This window comes from Alexandromys fortis, unplaced genomic scaffold, assembly GCF_014885135.2.
Source record: "Alexandromys fortis isolate MF-2015 unplaced genomic scaffold, M_Fortis_MF-2015_v1.1 scaffold_48, whole genome shotgun sequence".
In the NCBI taxonomy this organism is placed as follows: domain Eukaryota; kingdom Metazoa; phylum Chordata; class Mammalia; order Rodentia; family Cricetidae; genus Alexandromys; species Alexandromys fortis.
The window spans coordinates 4,306,449-4,324,304 of NW_026067947.1; the positions used below are offsets into that span (position 1 = coordinate 4,306,449).

The 17,856-nt window shown below is 47.9% G+C and overlaps 1 long non-coding RNA gene across 1 annotated transcript in view; it reads left to right on the top strand.

Moving 5' to 3' along the window:
• Positions 1 to 12,502, top strand: part of LOC126506108 (uncharacterized) — a 34,160-nt gene extending 21,658 nt beyond the window's left edge. Inside the window, exons 2-3 of the long non-coding RNA XR_007593110.1 lie at positions 9,412 to 9,623; positions 12,407 to 12,502. This is a non-coding gene — a long non-coding RNA (uncharacterized lncRNA). The remainder of the gene's footprint in view (positions 1 to 9,411; positions 9,624 to 12,406) is intronic.
• Positions 12,503 to 17,856: the final 5,354 nt, after the last annotated feature.

The window sequence follows — 17,856 nt, forward strand, 5'->3', positions numbered from 1 at the left end:
AGCAGTAAGTGCTTTTAACTTCTGAACCATCCCTTCATTCCTAATTTCATTACTGTTTTTAAGAGACCTGTTGTACCGGGCAGTGTTGGCACATGCCTTTAATCCTAACACTTGGAGGCAGGTAGACTCCTAAGTTTGAGGTCAGCCTGGTCTACAGAACAAGTTCCAAGACAGCCAAGGCTACACAGAGAAACCCTGCCTCGAAAAAACAAAACAAATACCTGTTGCAAGTTGAAAATGTGCTAAGCCCTTACTGCCTATTCATTGTCTGTCTGGATCTGCCAGAAATGAGTTTCCCAATGATCAGCATTTCCTTCTTTGTTGAAAGATTCCATTGTATGTTCTAAATTGGAATATAAAATTTCCCCAGAGAAGGCCGGGCGGTGGTGGCGCACGCCTTTAATCCCAGCACTCGGGAGGCAGAGGCAGGTGGATCTCTGTGAGTTCGAGACCAGCCTGGTCTACAAGAGCTAGTTCCAGGAAAGGCTCCAAAGCTACAGAGAAATCCTGTCTTGAAAACAAAAACAAAAACAAAGCAAAACAAAACAAACTCCTTAAAGGCTCACGTACTGGTTGCATGACTGTCCCTGGTTCAACAGAGTTGAGGTGGGGAGAGCTTTGAGAAGGTCATTTTGATCCCTCCTTCAGATCCCAACTTTTCTCAACAAATATTTGTTTAAATATTTAAGAGTCACACTAGCCAGAGAAATACTTTGCACTAATTGCCCATGCTTGAGTCACATGACTCCTTCAAAATATTTCAAAATATCTGGAATGAGACTAGGGGGTGGTACCCTAGAGAAAAATCAGGCTCTCATTAACTGAAGAGTAATTACAGAAGTAGATGTTGAGGGGTAGACCACGACCACATCGTGTCCACCGTGTTACCTGGGCTCCATATGGGCTCCCCAAGCTCAGGGCTTGCCACCTGCCTGCTCAGCAAGTTGCTTCTCTCTTCTATGCTTTGACTTCCTCTATGAGTAAAACAAGAAACAGCCCTAGCTCTTCACGTCACGGTTGGAAATCATGTACATTAAGTGGCAACAGCCAGTAGCTACTCGAGACCTAGCCACTTCTTTCTGTGGCTCTATTTATCCCTGCTTCATTCTTGGTATTTTTAAAAAAAAAACTATGGTGAAGGACATTTTGAAGGCCCTTCAAAGGTTACTCAGATACAAAGGAATTATGTGAGTGCCTGCTCCATTTTAAATTATCAATTAATTTTTATTCATTTTATTTTTTGTGAGACAGGGTTTCACGCGGTGCAGGCTAGGCTAGCCTCAAATTCACTATGCATTTGAACTGATCCTGCTGCTTCCACCTCCTAAATGCTGGGATTACAGGCCTGGGCCACAGTTTGCAGCACTCATGCCTCCCCCTTTTATTTTCCTTCTTCCTTCCTTTCTTTTTCTTTCTTTCTTTCTTTTTTTTTTTTTTTTTTTTTTTTTTTNGACTTGTTACAGCTTCAGAGAGAGGAGAGACTGAATTACACGAACAGTGAGCATCAAAGGAGTCCAAGGAGAGGGTCGGAGAGATGGCTGGGGGGGGGGGGGGGGGGGGGGGGGGGGGGGGGGGGGGGGGGGGGGGGGGTAAGAGACGTGACTACTCTACCAGGCTTTCTCTTTTGGGCCACCAACCAGCTCCCAAATCATGACATGGAAACTTACTAGTTATAAATGCCGGCCTTACCTTAGCTTGTTTCTGCTCTTTTAACTCAAATTAATCCATTTCTCTTTATCTACCTTTTCCTCCGGGCTATTTATTTTTCTTTCCTTCTGTATTTCTTACTGTCTCTGCTTCTCTTGGCTGCTGGCCCTCCATCTCTCCTCCTTCTCTCTCATTCCTGTTCTTCCTTCTCTCTAGCTTAGATTTCTCCTCTTATTCATTCTCCCTGCCCACCAGCCCCACCTACCCCTCTCCTCCTGCCTAGCTATTGGCCGTTCGGGTTTTTATTAGACCAATCGGGTGCCTTAGGCAGGCAAGGTAAAACTGCAACACATCTTTACATGATTAAACAGACACAGCATAAACAAAAGTAACACTGTTTTATACAGCTAAGGTAGAACTAACAAACACATCTTTGCTCAGTTAAAATAATATTCCACAACAGACAGCTCTTCCACAGGATTCAGGTTCAATTTCCAGCATCCATATGACAGCTCACAACTGTTTGTAACTCCAGTTCCGGGGACCCAACACCCATGGCAAAGCACCAATGCACATAAAATGAAAATAAGTTAATTAATAAAAAAAGTATTCCACAAATGTTTGTTGGGGATCTGATACTAAAAAAAAAAAAATAAAATAAAAAAAAAAAAAAAAAAAAGAGCTCAAGGAGGCAGATGTGGAGAATAAACCTGACTGGAATGTCAGAGCCAAGGACATTAAGAAGGAATGTCTCTTTCCAGACAAATCTCTCTCTGGTCTCAAAAGATGCAGGATACAAACTGAACAACTTAAACCTCTCATTCGTGGTGTCTCCAGCCTGTGACCCCAGCTTTTTCATAGGCTAGGGAGAAAGATCTCCGGGAGTTCAAGGCCAGCCTAGGCTACGGTATGAGCACCTGTCTCTAAACCCCTCCCCCAAAGGAAGTCTTAATTGGCTTTATTTTTAGTTCTGGAATGGGGCACTTCTTTCCATAAGGCAGAAGTACTTGGATAGGCACACGTGTCTCCATCTGTAGAGGGTCTGAGAAAAGCCACAGCAAAGAACGAATGACGGCTTCCTTTGCAAGGCTGGGAGGTGGAAAGTAGAAAGCAACTGCTTTGTGACTTGAGGTTAGTGTCCCTGGAGGATAGCATCCCTGGAGGTTAGCATCCCCAGAGGATAGCATCCCTGGAGGTTAGCATCCCCAGAGGATAGCATCTCCAGAGGATAGCATCCCAGGGAAAGCATCAGTCAGGGAGCCTGGCCCATTGGGGAAGCTATTTCTTCAGTCTTGGTTTCTTGGAAGGCCGAATTAAACAGCTTTAGTTTTAGCTTGGTGACGTTTAGCACGAGTGATTCCATTTTGATTTTCTGCCAAGGCTGTGAGGAACTTAGTTTAAACAATGAAATGCTGCTGTGTTCTCACAAGGATGCTCACTGTATTCGAGACAGGGGTGCTGGCCCATCGTCGATATGATTTTACGAGGGACAGGAAACTCTCACATCTATTATTTCATTTATTTTATACTGCCTTGGCAGGTGAGAGAGTAGGAGTCACCACCTCCTTTTAAAGGTGAGAAGTCATTGCTAAGGCCACTGGAATGTTCCCATAGCCAGAGCTGAAAGGCTGACCATGAGGTGGTGAGGCTGACTGAGTGATGATGGGGCTGACTGTGTGGGGATGGGGTTGGCTGGGGGGGGAAGGATGGGGGCAGCCGATTGTGTGTGGGGAGGCTTGCTGTGTGGGGATGGGGTCCACTGTGTGGAGGTGGGGCTGACTGTATGGGGATGGGGTTTTCTGTGGGAGGGGTTGACGGGGGGGGGAGCTGATGGTGTGTATGGGACTGATTGTGTGGGGGTGGGGCTGGCTGTGTGCAGATGCAGCTGGCTAGGTGCCTCTCCTAGCCACTTCACTGTGTGAACCAGAATCACCTGGGAACCATTGCGTTGTGTTGTAGTATATGAAGACAGGACCTAATACAGCCCAGTTTAGCCTCAAACTTTGAACATAGCCATGGCTAGTATTTTTTTTTTTCATGGCTGGTATTAAATTGATGGTGATCCTCCTGGAGTCTGAGCCTCCTAAGAAGTCCCTGGTGCCCCAGTGACCTGGGCTGTTATGGCTGCTAATCCTTAGCCTCTGGTCCCTAAAGGAACCAAAACCCCTGACCCACAGCATGTCCTCAAAGTTTGTTTATTTTACTTTTTTTTTTTTTTTTTTTTTTTTTGAGACAGGAGTCACTAAACAGGTCATGCTGGCCTCAAGCTTGTTTCCATCCTCCTGCATCCACCTCCCGAGTGCTAGATTAACAGATATATGCCATCACACCAGCTTTCTATTTTTAAAAAGTTGTCAGAATATTGGGTCCAGAACTAGTATATAGTCTTTCTGACCCTGCCAGCAAACAATAATTTGAAGGCAGTCTCTGATCACAATGATTTTTTTTTTAAATAGCTAACAGCCAGCCCAATCAGAATAACACAATAACACTGACCAATCAGAATGATCTATTAAGTTAAAAAGAATGGGCAATGGTGTCCTGTTAGAGGCCCAGCTGTCTAGGATGGAGGGGTGGGAAGTCAGCGTTCACAGAGACTGTAAAAGGGAGACTGTGGAAATCACCAATATTGGCAGCTCCTATTGCTGCTGTAGATCTAATCAAGTCTCCATGCGGGAAGCTTGTTTTAGGTTCCTTGGGGTTCCCTGCATGCAGGCATGCGGGACAAGCCAGAGTGTAAGGTGTGTGTGCTAGGGAGTTAGTGCTAGATATGGGGGCTGGGAGATGCTAACAGAGGAAAACAAGCACAGCTAGAAGGGAAGGCGAGGTCAAGATCAAGGCTACTTGAAGATTTCCCTTCCTTCTTTCCTTCCTTTTCTCTCCCTCCCAACGGGTGTCTCTTAGCTGTAACCTTTTGTCATGGAGGGCCAAATGTTTCTTAGCAGTCAGATGCTTGAGAAAGAGGTACCAGGCTGGGCTTTGGCAAGCATGGGATGGGGCCATTCTGGACCTTCATAATGATTCAGCTGGTAAAATGCTTGGATGAGGACCTACATCTTAGACCACATCAAGGCCATTTTCAGAGTATACTCCATCAGTTAACCCAACTGGGACGTGGTTACAGATGGTCCTAGTGCCAGTGGTTCAATGTCCACAGCAGTTTTCCCTCCTTGGGGTTTGCTAAGAATCTCTTCTCTGCAGCCCCCTCCCCCCCACCACCACAACAGGAGCAGGAGACTCTGGAGGGAATCTTATTGGGTCTTGCGCTTTTGCTATAAATGTGGACACTCCTGAACTCTTGACAAGTGGGCAGGAAACCGTAATCCTCCTGTAGGACTAGAAGGAAAGAGCGTTTCAGGTGGTAGCCACCCTCAGACACACCATGGAGAAGAGAGCCCCCAGTTCTCACCATGTTCCATCCTATCCCAACCATGTCCACAAAGCTGTGTTGTTTTCTTTGTTGTTGTTATTGTTTGGGGTGTGTGTGTGTGTGTTTCAAGGCAGGGTTTCTTTGCACAGCCTTGGCTGTCCTGTAGACCAGACTGGCCTTGATCTCACAAATAGCCATCCACCTGCCTCTGCCTGCTGAGTGCTGGATGAAAGGTGTGCACCACCTCACCTGGCCGTGTTGAGTGTTTTAAGGGGAGTGCATGATCGTTTTCTTCTTGGACCAAACACTCACTGTAAGAGTGGAAGACCCTACTTCCTAGTCTCTCTTTCTTCCTTCTTCTCTTTCTCCTCCTTCTTTTTGAATTCATATAGAGTTTTGTATAGGTTTTATTGTAATTATATTATTATTTAGCGGCAGGGAGTGTTCTCACAGCCTCCTGTGTTGGGTTGTCTGAGTCACTTTTCTCCTTGCAGCATGTGGGGTCCAGGGATCCAGTTCAAGTCACCAGTGTTGGTGGCAAGTACTTTACCCACGGAGCCACCATGCCAGCCTGTGTGTGGTCTATGTACATGGGATGAGCATGTGAAGGCCGGGGCGATGTCTACTATCTTCCTGACTCATTTTCACTTTTATTATTTATTTATTTATCTTTATTTTCTTAAGGCAACATCTTTCTATGTAGCCCTGGCTGGTCTGAAACTCCCTGTGTAGACCATGCTGGTCTTGAACTCAGACCTGCCTCCACCTCCCTAGTGCTGAATCACCACACACAGCTTCCCCTTACTTTTTGAGACAAAGTCGCACCCTGAACGTGAAGCTACTTTGGCTAGGATCGTTAGCTGTAAGTTCCTGGGATCCCCGTCACCACCTCTCTTAATGTCGTTTTTAACATGGGTTCTGGGGATCTGAACTCAGATCCTCGTGAAAGCACTTTGACCAACTGAACCGTCTTCCTCCGCCTCGGTTCTCTCATTTTTTAATTTTCTTAAGCAATAGCAGCCCTAACTCTGTTAACTTTTTTTTTACCTTGCACTCTTTGACCTCCAAGCCAAAGAGATTGTTCTAGAAATGCCCCGGGTGCCTCCTGGGGCTCTTCAGACAAACAAGCTGAAATTAGTCAGAGTAGTTTGAACAGCCTCCAGCCCCGCTGGTGACTAATTGTGCAGCTTTCTGAATGAGGCGGGTGTTTTCTTTGACAATAGTTGCTCTGCCCACTCAGATTCTCTTCCAGAACACCCCCCATCTCCAGCAATGCTCCCTAATTACAGCGATTCACTCAGATTTTCCACATCTGCTCATCTGCCCCTGGAACTTATTCCACGTCTCTCTAGCATCTCTCCGAGGTGCGGCTTCTAGGTCGCTGGTATTTTGATAGTAAGGTGACAATGGCACTCTTGTCTCAGGAAGCCTACAGCGCACCATTTTTCTTCTTAGGAAGTTACACTGGCTCATTGCCTGTGTAGCAGGAACAAAATTTAGATGTGCAAACAATATCACTTACGAAGAACTCTTCCATTAACTGGCCTCGTTTAGCTCTGGAATCCTTATTTCTGCTAATGGTGGAGAAAACGTAAAGCTGATGTGAGGTTACTGGACTTCTTCTGGTTTATAAATGATCTCTTTCCTGTGGTCTATAGCTGCCCCATTCCCATGGAGTCTACTCCTTAGATCTTATGGGACTCTCCGTACCCTGTGCTTTCTCAAGATACCATCTCTGGGCAGTACCAATGTCCACCAACACTAGCACCATACCATAGGATACCACCCAGCCACCGGGGAGAACTGACCAGCTACCCACCATGCAATGGGTATCAGAGATATCGGCTGAGAGAAGAGGGTCAGACAAGACACAAGAACACATTGTACGAGCTTGTGAGTGCAGAATTAAAAACTAACCTAGGTTGACAATGAGGTCCTCTTTGGCAGGGGTATTGCCAACATTCAACAAGGTTCTCTTTGGTAGGGGCATCACCTGGGGGGGCATTGCCTGGGTGGGAATACAAGAGAGCCTTCTGCAGTATGGACCTAAGTGGAGTGATGGGCACACAAGTGTATGCAGAGACAAGCTTTCATTTAGTAGTGGGGTTATGCCACTGTGTACACAGTACTTTTCAATAAAAGAGCGGAAACCACAGGATGGCCCCGGGGGTATGGGGAAAAGCTTTGGATAGTGGGAAAGAAACAACTTCACCTGCACAAATTCCCTTGGCTCTTGGCTGGGGGACCTTGTGTTGGTTCACCCAGTCTTTTTAAGCACCCCTGAGGAAGATCTGACTGCCTTGGTGTGTGTGTGTGTGTGTGTGTGTGTCTGTCTGTCTGTCTGTCTCTGCCTATGTGCATGCACAAGTGTTTGGAGGCCAGGAGACAGCCTTGGTTCACATTCTTCACGTTGCCCCCTTGGTTTTTGATCTCTCAGTGACCTGGAGCTTTTGGTGGAGGCTAGGCTAGCTGGCAGGGATCCTCCTGGCTCCACCTCCCCAGTGCTAGGATTACAGACCTCTGCACTCAGTTTTCAAATGTGGGTTCAGGTTCTCCTTACACAAGCAAGCACCCTACCCACCTAGCTACCTCCCCAACCCACTCATTAATGGAGGCCCCTCTTGTCGGCTCTCCAGACCCCTGCTCCCCTGTCCAGACCTCTGCTCCCCTCTAGACCTCTGCTCCCCTGTCCAGACCTCTGCTTCCCTGTGCAGACCTTTGCTCCCCTCTCCAGACCTCTGCTCCCCTCTCCAGACCTCTTCTCATGCTTCAAACCTTTGCCACCACCAACTGGGAAAACCCCAGAGCCTAAATAAAGGTCTCCTTTCTGAGGTCCTCAGCCATCCCGAGTCCTCTCTCAGCTTCTTTTACTTCATCATGAAGGCCCTAGAGCCACGGAGGTGGGGCTGTGTGGGGGAGGGGCTTTCTCTCAGCTCTGTAGCCTCAGAACAGCTGCTTAGAAGTTCCCAGTGTGGGGCCAGGCAGGGACTATCACAGGCAACTATCAACACATACAGAAGAAAGAAATTCTGGAAAAAAATTAACATCTATAATACCCTTGCCTCCCAAAACTTTCTCATGTTCTTTAGGGGGATCTAGCAGATTTTTGTTATTCTTTTCTTTTTCATCATGTAAGGATTGAGCATGGCCAATGCTTTACCAAAGAAAGGGATTTTCAAAGATTTGCTCTAAATTCTAAGGGGACAGTTTCTCATTGTGAGGTCCTAGGCATTGAAACCATGTGACATCCTTGCCCCCCAACCCACATAAGACTATCAACAATTATTTGACTGCCTCGATTTACCCCTTCTTATTTCTGCAGATCCAGGTCCCTTGATGAAGCCTAAAGTATTTTCTTTACAGATGAGAGAAGGGAGCCTCAAACTGGAAAGGCCTTTCTAAGCCACAGGCCTCTGCCTTCCAGCTTCTTGCCACCTCACTGGCTTTGGTGTGGGTTTGAGGCAATTGTGTGGGCAGCTGTGTTTCTCACAGCCTAGCTGCCTTTCTCTTGGTTAGGTAAGCAGTGACCAGTCACTTCCTCTTTCCATGTCCACATGTCCAGGGGAGGAGAGAGCTCTTGTGTCTCCTGAATACCGAGTGTCTTTTGAAAAAGAGCTGTAGGGTCTTATGTGTGAAGTTGCTGAAAGATATAGATGGGACCCAGCTTGCTTGTCTACACTCTCTACTTGGCCACCTCAAACAGACAGACAGACAGACACAAAGCGTCCAGTCTTGGCTCCTATGCCCTCAGATCTTCCTGACACACAGTCATCAGTGGAGCAAAGGGGAGGTAAAAGAAGTGAGGCTGGGAACGCAGCAGAGAGAGCAGAGGGTTCAGGCACACATGTGTGCATCCATTCATGAATGTACACTTTCATTCATGCATGGTTCGTTTGTTCTTCGCATGAGTCTTTGCTGAGCACCTCTAACTGAATGACTGGGTTCATTCTAAGCACCAAGTGCCTCGTGGGAAGCACAGCCAGCCCTTTCTCTACCCTTGTGACACACTTTAGATGAGCTCAAATCCTGGCCCTGCCATCAGCCAGCTTTGAGGCTTGAGTTTTAGTCTCTTTGAGCCTCTACACTGTTATCAATAAATATAAAACAAAACTAAACACCCCAGGAAACACAGCTGTAGTAAAGAGCCGGGTGAGAGGGAGGTAGGTTTAATGCTGGGCAGAGTCTGAGGTACTCCTGGATATTTTTACACCGCGGGAGAGAAGTTTCTCAGCAATGCCAGTTGCAAGATGCCCAAGGAGGGCAATAAGACAAAGGAGCCTGGGGGGCTGTCAGTTTTGTCTAAAAGTTCATCACAGATTCTGAGAGTGAAGGATGGGTCTGAAGGACACGGCTGTCATGAAAGCTAAACATCCCTGATATTTACAACTCGACAGGATATTGAATCTCCCAGAAGGCAGACCTCTGGGTGTGTCTGTGCGGGAGTTTCTAGATTGATGACTACAGCATCCTGAATGTAGATGGATCTGTGCTTCAGACTGAATTGCAAAGAAGAAAGTGAACCAATCACCACCATTCACCTCTCTCAGATGTGAATGCAATGGAACCGGCCACCTCAAGCTCCTGCCGCCATGCCTTCCCTCCTACGGTAAGCTGTGCCTGTATTCACGGCTCTCAAACTGTGAGCCTAAAGAAGCCCTTCCTTCCTTTAATGGCTTCTGTCAGGTGTTTTTATCACAACCCTGAGAAAAGCAACTAATACATGGGTGGGGGGTAAACCTGTAGGACTCCTGCTGAGGCCTTTCTGGTGGCCCAGAAGCTGTCTATGCACCTGAACACTCGTGGTCCTGGGTGACATGACGTACACTCTGAAAAGACTTCCCACCTTTGCCTCTTTCAGTGTAGCTCATTGAGGGTCTACTATGTCCTAGGTCCCATCTAGAAGCTGGGACCCCTGCAGGGAGCACACCCAGCTGTGTCCCTGCTTCCTTGAGCTTGAACTCTTAGCAGGGAGGAGGTCAAGGAGACACATCGCCATCCGTGTACGGCCAGTGTGAGGTTGTGACGGGTGTAATGAAAGGATCAGAGCAGGGTCTGCCAGGGGTCAGGAGCTGCCTGGAGCAGGCAGCATCTGCGCATGGGCCTGAGTGAAGCCAAGGAGTGAGCTAGGCAGGGCTCTGCAGGAATGGGGAGACAGTGCGAGGGTCTAGTAGCTGGCCAGCAAGTGAAAATTCCCACTCTACACAAAGCCAGCAAAGTTCTGGAAAATGGATTGACTCACCCAGGGCGACTCATTGGATAAAAAGGTCTTGAACTCGATAATTTAGCATTGATTTCAGATATCTTGCTGCGCCATCCCCTCAACCCAGGCTGACTTTGAACCAACCAGTTCACAGTCCCCCTCTGTTCCTCAACTTCACAAGTGCTGGGATCATTTGCACTCATGCCCAACAATTTCAAAACACGTAGGCTAATTTGACCCAATTAGGAAGTTATTTTATCCCAGCATTTTCCCCAGCTAAGAGAGTCACATGTCATTCTTTGTATGATCATTAAGGTCACATGCCAGCACTGCAGTGAGATGTAAACATTCCATTAAGTCCATCAAGAAGTCTATATACTGTCGAGAGTGGTGGCACGTGCCTGTCATCCCAGCTCTTGGGACGCTGAGGCAGGAGGATTTTCAGATCCGGGGCAACATAGGCTCCATGGGGAGACCTTAATCAAGAAGCCCAAACCTAAATAAGTAAAATAAAAAGAGAAGAAAAAAATCTGTATGCAAGTGGTTTTAAGAGCCCAGCTTGGAGGCTTGAGAGGTGACTCAGTGAGTCAGAGCGAGTCCTGTGCTAGCAGAAGACCTGAGTTTGGCTTCCTGCACCCACACTGGGCAGCTGTGACCACCTGTAACTCCAGATGCAGTCCAAGACCCTCTAGTCGTGGGCACACATGTGCCCAAGCACACAGATACACACAATTAAAAATAAACAATCTAAAAATGATTCCAGTTTCACAATGAGAAAAACCCCAAGGCTTACACAGTGTGTGTGTCGTGTAAGACAAAGAAGCACCGAGTGCTGGGGCAGAGCATGGAGCTTAGTAGTCTGCCCTTAAGCCACTAAATAGCTTCACTGAAATTTAATTGAAAATCATTCTGGCAATAAATAAATATGTGATTTCTCTAAATCGTCTAGTGCGGCATGGGGCCTTCTACAGAGCCTGGCCTTAAGAAACTTGTGCTGGGTCCAGAATGGGGTCGATGCTGGCAGTAAGCAGACAGGAAGGAGAATGTTCAGAGGAGCAAGGGAGAGGCCAGCCGACAGGACTGCCCAGGTGGGGTGTACAGGGCTGCCTTGAAGCAGACACCGGCTTCAAGACTTTGGGAAGGAGTAGCCATCTTAGGAGAGCCGGGAGAGAGATGGGAAGGCACTGAGGGAGAGAGACAGCGCTAAGGACAAAGAGGAAGTATACAGAGGGTGCCCAGCAGGGGAGTGCGGGGCACTATGCTCCATCCACGTACTCTTCCCATCGCTGCGTCCCTCTCCACCATTTTTCTCTGTCAACATCATCTCTCTCCATCAACGTCCCCTCTGACCGTCATCATCGATACTTTGGATCACAATTCTCTCTCTTTGGCACTGTTGTCTTTCTCCATCAACACCATCTCTCTGTCACTGTTACTTCTGACCGCCACCATCTTTTCTCTGTCACTGTCACCACTTCTGTTCGTCACTAGCACCTCCTCTCTTCATCATCTTGCTCCATTACGGTTGCCTCTGTCCATCATTATCATTTTGCTACAACACCGCCTCTTTCCAGAACTCCAGTTCATGACCCTGAAAGACCCCCAATGCTGGGGAGACTCTCACTCAAGTCTCGGGATAACAGGACCCCCCAGTAACTCATGAGAGATAACATCCTTGTTGCAATCACACGAGGCTTTAATGATGAGATGAGACGGGAACCAGTGCACTGGGGCTGAGACTCATAACCCACGCAGGGGGAAGAGTTAGACGCCGAGTGACCGGGAGAATCGATTTTTAAGGGAAGAAACCACAGCCTAGTGATCCGGAATTGGCAGGGAGTGTGTCACAGAGAATTCCGAAAATACCAGTGAAGATTACAAGGGGGTCCTGCCTCTCAGGACCACTCGCAAGGTCATAATCAGCTAGTTCTTAAAACACATTACAAAGTCAATCACAAGGGGGAAACTCCCTGTTTCTCAAGATTATTCTCAAGATTACAACCTAACTTTATCTTCAGCTAGTTCCTGAAACACAGTCACTAACGGGCTAATCCTAGATTTTTGATTCTTCTCTTCCTGCTTGGATTTTTTGGCTATTTTCTTGCTGCTGGGGGGGGGGGGGGGGGAGGAACCTGGAGTTATCCAGGTCTTTCAACCCTACATGCTCACCTTTGGTCCGCCGCTTCCAGGTTGGTACATGGAATTTGGGGCAACTCAAGTCTATGTTCCCAGGCCATGGTCACTCAAAATGGTTCCAGAACAAACTTTCTCTTATTCCCTTTAAGGTAAGAGCTGTGTTTTTTTGCATTAACTCTGTGTGTGTGTGTGTGTTTGCATACATGTGCATGTACTCTGTATTTTTTTGTCCAACAGCTGTTCTGCAAAAGTAAAGTCTATCTTTTTAATAGCTTAAAATAAACCATGGATGGGAATGTAGCTCATTTGGTAGAGTACTTGCCTACCATTGATTTGGTCCCAAGCACCACATACACTGGGTGTGGCAGTACACAGCTGTAACCCCAGTCCTCAGGAGGCAGAGACAGGATCAAGGTCATCCTCAGCTACAAAGTGAACTAGAGCCTAATCTTATCTATATAGTATTCCGTCTCAAAAACTGACCCCAAACCACAACCTCCCCAATAAAAACAATCAAACACACACACAAATTACACCAAGGCTAATAATTGCCAAAGGCAGCAGGGGACAGTCTTCAGTATTTGGAACCTTTCCCATGAACCCACTATTTTGTGTGTGTGTGTGTGTGTGTGTGTGTGTGTGTGTGTGTGTTGAGACAGTTTCTATGTTTAGCCCTGACTGTCTTCGAACTTGCTCTGTAGACCAGGCTGGTCCAAACTCCCACAGATCTGTCTGCCTCTGCCTCCTGAGACTGGCGTTAAAGGCGTGTGCTACCACCACCTGACTATAAACCTACTTCTAATACTGCTAGCCTTGAGTTACCACAGCCATTGCTGGGCCTCTCACATATGGGCTGCAACTCCCAATAACATGTTCATCTTACTGAGTTTTGCTACCTTGCCCGGCTCAGCTGTCTGCTTTTCGTATTTTCTGGTCTAATTTTGACAGGTGGAAGGGCTTTGCTGCGCTCTTTCCCAGGGCCTCTGGTTCTCTGGAACCCCACAGGACTGTTCAGTCAGGACTTTAAGCAACCTGTCTCCCACAGGCAGCAGCCAGAGTGTAAACCCTATCTGTTGAGAGTTCCTTTCTTCTTAGGATATCCTAATCTACTAAACAGATTTTCAAAGAACATGCAACTTGCAACATTCTGGAAATCCGTAGATCAGAGAAATGTGTGTGTTTGTGTGCACGCAAATGTGCTGATGGAGGCCAGCGGTCAATACTGGGTGTCTTCGTCAAGCAATCCCCATCTTACTTTTGGAGACAGTCTTTCACTGAAGCTTTGTGCTTACTGACTCAGCTGGACTGGCTGGCTAGCACGGCCCAGGGTCCTCCTGTTTCCTGTGCACAGCACTAGAATTGCAAGTCATTGCTGCTGTGCCCAGCCTTTGACATGGGTGCATGGGGATCTGAACTCAGGCCCTGTATTTGTGTGGCAAGAACTTTATCAACAGAGCTATAGCCCATCCCCAAAGGAGAGAACCTTGAAGCATCTCTCCTCCATCATCTTCAACTTTCTCTTTTTTGTAGCACGCAGAGAAACTCCTCTTTGAGTGAGCAGCTGACTGCCTGCCCGGTGAGTTCTTTTCCTAAGGGGGAGGTTCTATTTTTGAAATTGTTACATAGTTGAGAAGGATCCCAAATTTCTGTTCCTCCTGCCTCTACTTGAGGTGCTAAGATAGAGAGGTGTTTGCTATCACACCAGTTTAGGCCAGGCTAGGGTTAGAACCCAGGGGTTTTCTGCACACTAGGTAAGCATTCTACCAACTAAACAACACCCCAGGTTTCCAACCTGAGGAGCTGTTGCTGCCCCACCCCCATCGCTCTCCAGAACCCAAAAGTGCAAACTTCCCTGTCACTGTCTCCTGCCACATGTGCCCACTACTGCCACAGTTAGGGTCAGAGCCTGGTCCTGGGTTCTGACAACTCTCATAAGCTAAGCTTGGCCATCATTCTACCCAATGACATGGGACCAGGCAACCATGGACCACACCTTCTGAAACCATAAACCAAAATACATCCTCTTCCTCTAAACTGCTTCTGTTGGACATTTTGTCTTACCAACAAGTGATCGGGTTAAGAACACCAAGGGTTTTATAACACCTGAGCAGACTGGGCTCGGTTCCTCTTTTTCTAGGTCCTTCGGATTTCTCTTTTCAATTTTTCCTTGGAAGAGCATTTCCCACCAAGAGCCAACAGATGGGTCAACACAGGCAGAAGTACTCCATTACGGCTAATGATGGGACCCGAGTACTTTAGAAGCTTTTACTAATTGAGAGCTGAATATCCCTATGAAGTAAGGTAACTATTATTGTCTCCAATTACTGTCAAGGAGCTGAGTGGTGGTGACATTAAGTGGCTTGCCAGATCCGTGAAGTGGAGTTGTGGGCAGAGCAAGTTGGCTCCTGGAGGAAGAATTGCAGCCATGGTCACACACCAGAACGGGCTCGGAAGATGGGAGACCCGTGTTCTAGTGACAGCTCTGCCAATAATCACTAGTTCTTTTTGTGCCTGTGCCAGAGAGAGTAGGGGTGGGGGAGAAGCTGTGTGGCTCTCTGTTCGAATAACCAGCCCTCTCTGGGGTTTTTCCCCTGATAGTGGATATGGCATTTCCCCTGAAAGAACACACATACTCTTCCTCCCTCCTTCCTTCCTCTCTCTCTCTCTCTCTCTCTCTCTCTCTCTCTCTCTCTCTCTCTCTCTCTCCCTCTCTTTCTCTCTCTCTCTCTCTTTCTCATACACACACAGACACACACACACAGACACACATACACACATGTACATGGGCCATGCACATATACACACAGGTCCACATATGCCCACGCACGGGTCCACACACATACATGTACACACACACACACAGGGCTGCTGATTGTTCTAGGAGAGCTAATCTTGAGGAAGGAAACAAAGATCTAATTAATTTTTAAAATTTATTATTAATATTATTTTATATGTATGGGCATTTTGCCTGCACGTATATCTGTACACGTGCATGTGTGGTATCTGTGGAAGTCAGAAGAGGGTGTTGGATTCTCTAGAGCTGAAGTTACAGACAATTGGGAGTCATCATAAGCGTTGGGAATTGAAACCAATTGTCCTGGGTCCTCTGGAAGAGCAGCTAAAACTCTTAACCACTTAGCCATCTGTCCAACTCCCAGGAAACAAAGATTTAAAGGAAGCCTGGGGTGATAGTTCATGCCTGTAATCTCCCAAGCTTGCAAGGCGGAGGCAGGAGACTTGCTGTAAATTCAAGACCATCCTGGGTTTGGCTGTGCTGATTAGCATAACAAGACACTGTGGGGGTGGGGGATGGGGTCGCTAAAGAGACCATTTGCATTTTGTCAGGACGTGGTCCCACAGGGTCCAGCAGGAAGAAAGGTCTGACCTGACTGGCTTCTAGACTTCCTTATCGAAGCGTGGCTCCCTAGGGTGTCCGAGGAGATAGGGACAGCCTAGATAAAAGGGAAGGGGTGGCGGGGAGCACAGCACTGCTGCCTTCCGTAACGAGATGCTTGGAAGGCAGCCCAGCGGGACGAGTTGACAACGGCACATGAGCCCAGAGAGGATAGAAGGGATTGCACCCCAAGAGGTCATCGCCCTGCCTGAGGCGCCCACCTATAGGGAGCTGAAGATGTGCACTCGCCTGCACAAGCCAGTGTGGGCTGTTAGCCCTCCGGGGAACAGTGGCAGCAGCTACAGGGACACAGAGGTGCCGAGAAAAGAGACTGAGGCGTGTGCTGCCCTGTAGGGCCAGAGCCAGGTAGCTTAACTGTTGTGCCTCTAGGAGTTCCACCCTGACCCAATTCCACAGTCTGTCTCAACCTGCTCGGGCATTTTCTCCTCTGCTGCGACGTCAGAGAAGACCGGCTGAGGGCGGGGCTTGGTGCAGAGGGGGCCGTCACTATCAGGTGTCTGGTTACTTCCTGATCTGTATAACTGGAGGAAAGTTTGTGGTCTTCCCTTCTGTTTACAACTTCTTTTTTCAAATGCCTTAAAAATGAATTATGTCTGACTAATACATGTGGTGTACAGTTCACCAGGCTTTGACAATCAGCACCACCACCCTCGTCAAGACTATTCCCACCCCTTGGAAAGAAGCTCACAGCGGCTCTGCCTAGCTAATCCCCTCACCCTGCCGCTAACAACCACCATTCTGATTCCCATCACCCTCCTTCAGCTTTCCCTGTTCCGGAACGGGGGATAAACAGAACCACACGACACATACCAGCTCCGTATTCATTTTAACATGCAGATGATGTTTTCAATTATTTGCCATGAGTAAACATGCCACTCCGAGAAGACACACTGCCTTGATCCACTGACTATGTATCTTTCATAGCAAGTTCTGGGCATGCAGACCTGAGTTTCCAAAGTCTATACCAGACCGCTCCCTCCCTTCCCCCATTTTGCAATCCTCCAACCTCAGGGCCTGCTCACCCCCCACTTCCAGCCCTAGCACCTAGCAATCACAGCACCTAGAAGGGCCCAGCTCCCTGAGAGATTCTGTTTGGAGTGGAATAACAATCCCTAAGGCAGTCAGAGAGCCATTACAGCTCAATAGCTAATAATAATATTAGCTAGCCTTTCTGGAAGGCTCTTCCTACCAGATGCTATCCTTGCTGTTCATATACATCATCTCTTGTTTTCACAGCCTCCCAGTGAGGTAGTATCTCCATTTTGGAACTAGGAAATAGATTTAGGGAGGTCAGGACAGGCGCTGGAGGCTTTTAGGAACTGATTTGCCTGGGGGATTGTAAAGATGTAGTGGTCCAGGGCCGGTCCCAGCTTCTGTATCTAGTGATGGCTCCCAGCTGATGCTGACAGGTCACACTGGTATAGCAAAGCAGAGATGAGCTGCCAGGGGCAAGTACCAACAAGGGGAGAATCTACAGTTTCCATGTGGAATGCTTTCTCTCAGGGCCAGTGTGCTCAGCAGCCTGTGTAATTATGGACCAGGGAGAAGAAAACACAAACACACACACTGGGGTGGAGTTCCTTTTCCGGGATCCCAGAGGTTTTTTTTTTTGTTGTTTTTATTTAGCAATACCTCTTAATGAGATGTGTAGGCTGCGGAAAGCTATCCCTCCAGCCAAGGCAGAGTAGGATGGAGTAAGAGCTAGTCTAAGGACTCTCCCAGGGAAGGCACTCTGGGGCTCAGAGCTGGGGAGACTGAGGAAGAGCAATACGATGAAGAGGGGCAAGATGGGGAGGCAACTTGGCAAGGGAGGGGCAGGATGGGGGAGAGGCATGCTGGCATCTGCCTGGAGCCCTGCACATCAGCCTTCCCTGGAGCTCAGAATAACTGCTCTTGGTTTCAGGGTATAGGCTGTGGTGTGCTACTGTAGACTGCTGTGCAGAGCCCTCAGCGACACCTGTTTCATACACTGCCCTGACTTGTTACAGCTTCAGAGAGAGGAGAGACTGAATTACACGAACAGTGAGCATCAAAGGAGTCCAAGGAGAGGGTCGGAGAGATGGCTGGGGGGGGGGGGGGGGGGGGGGG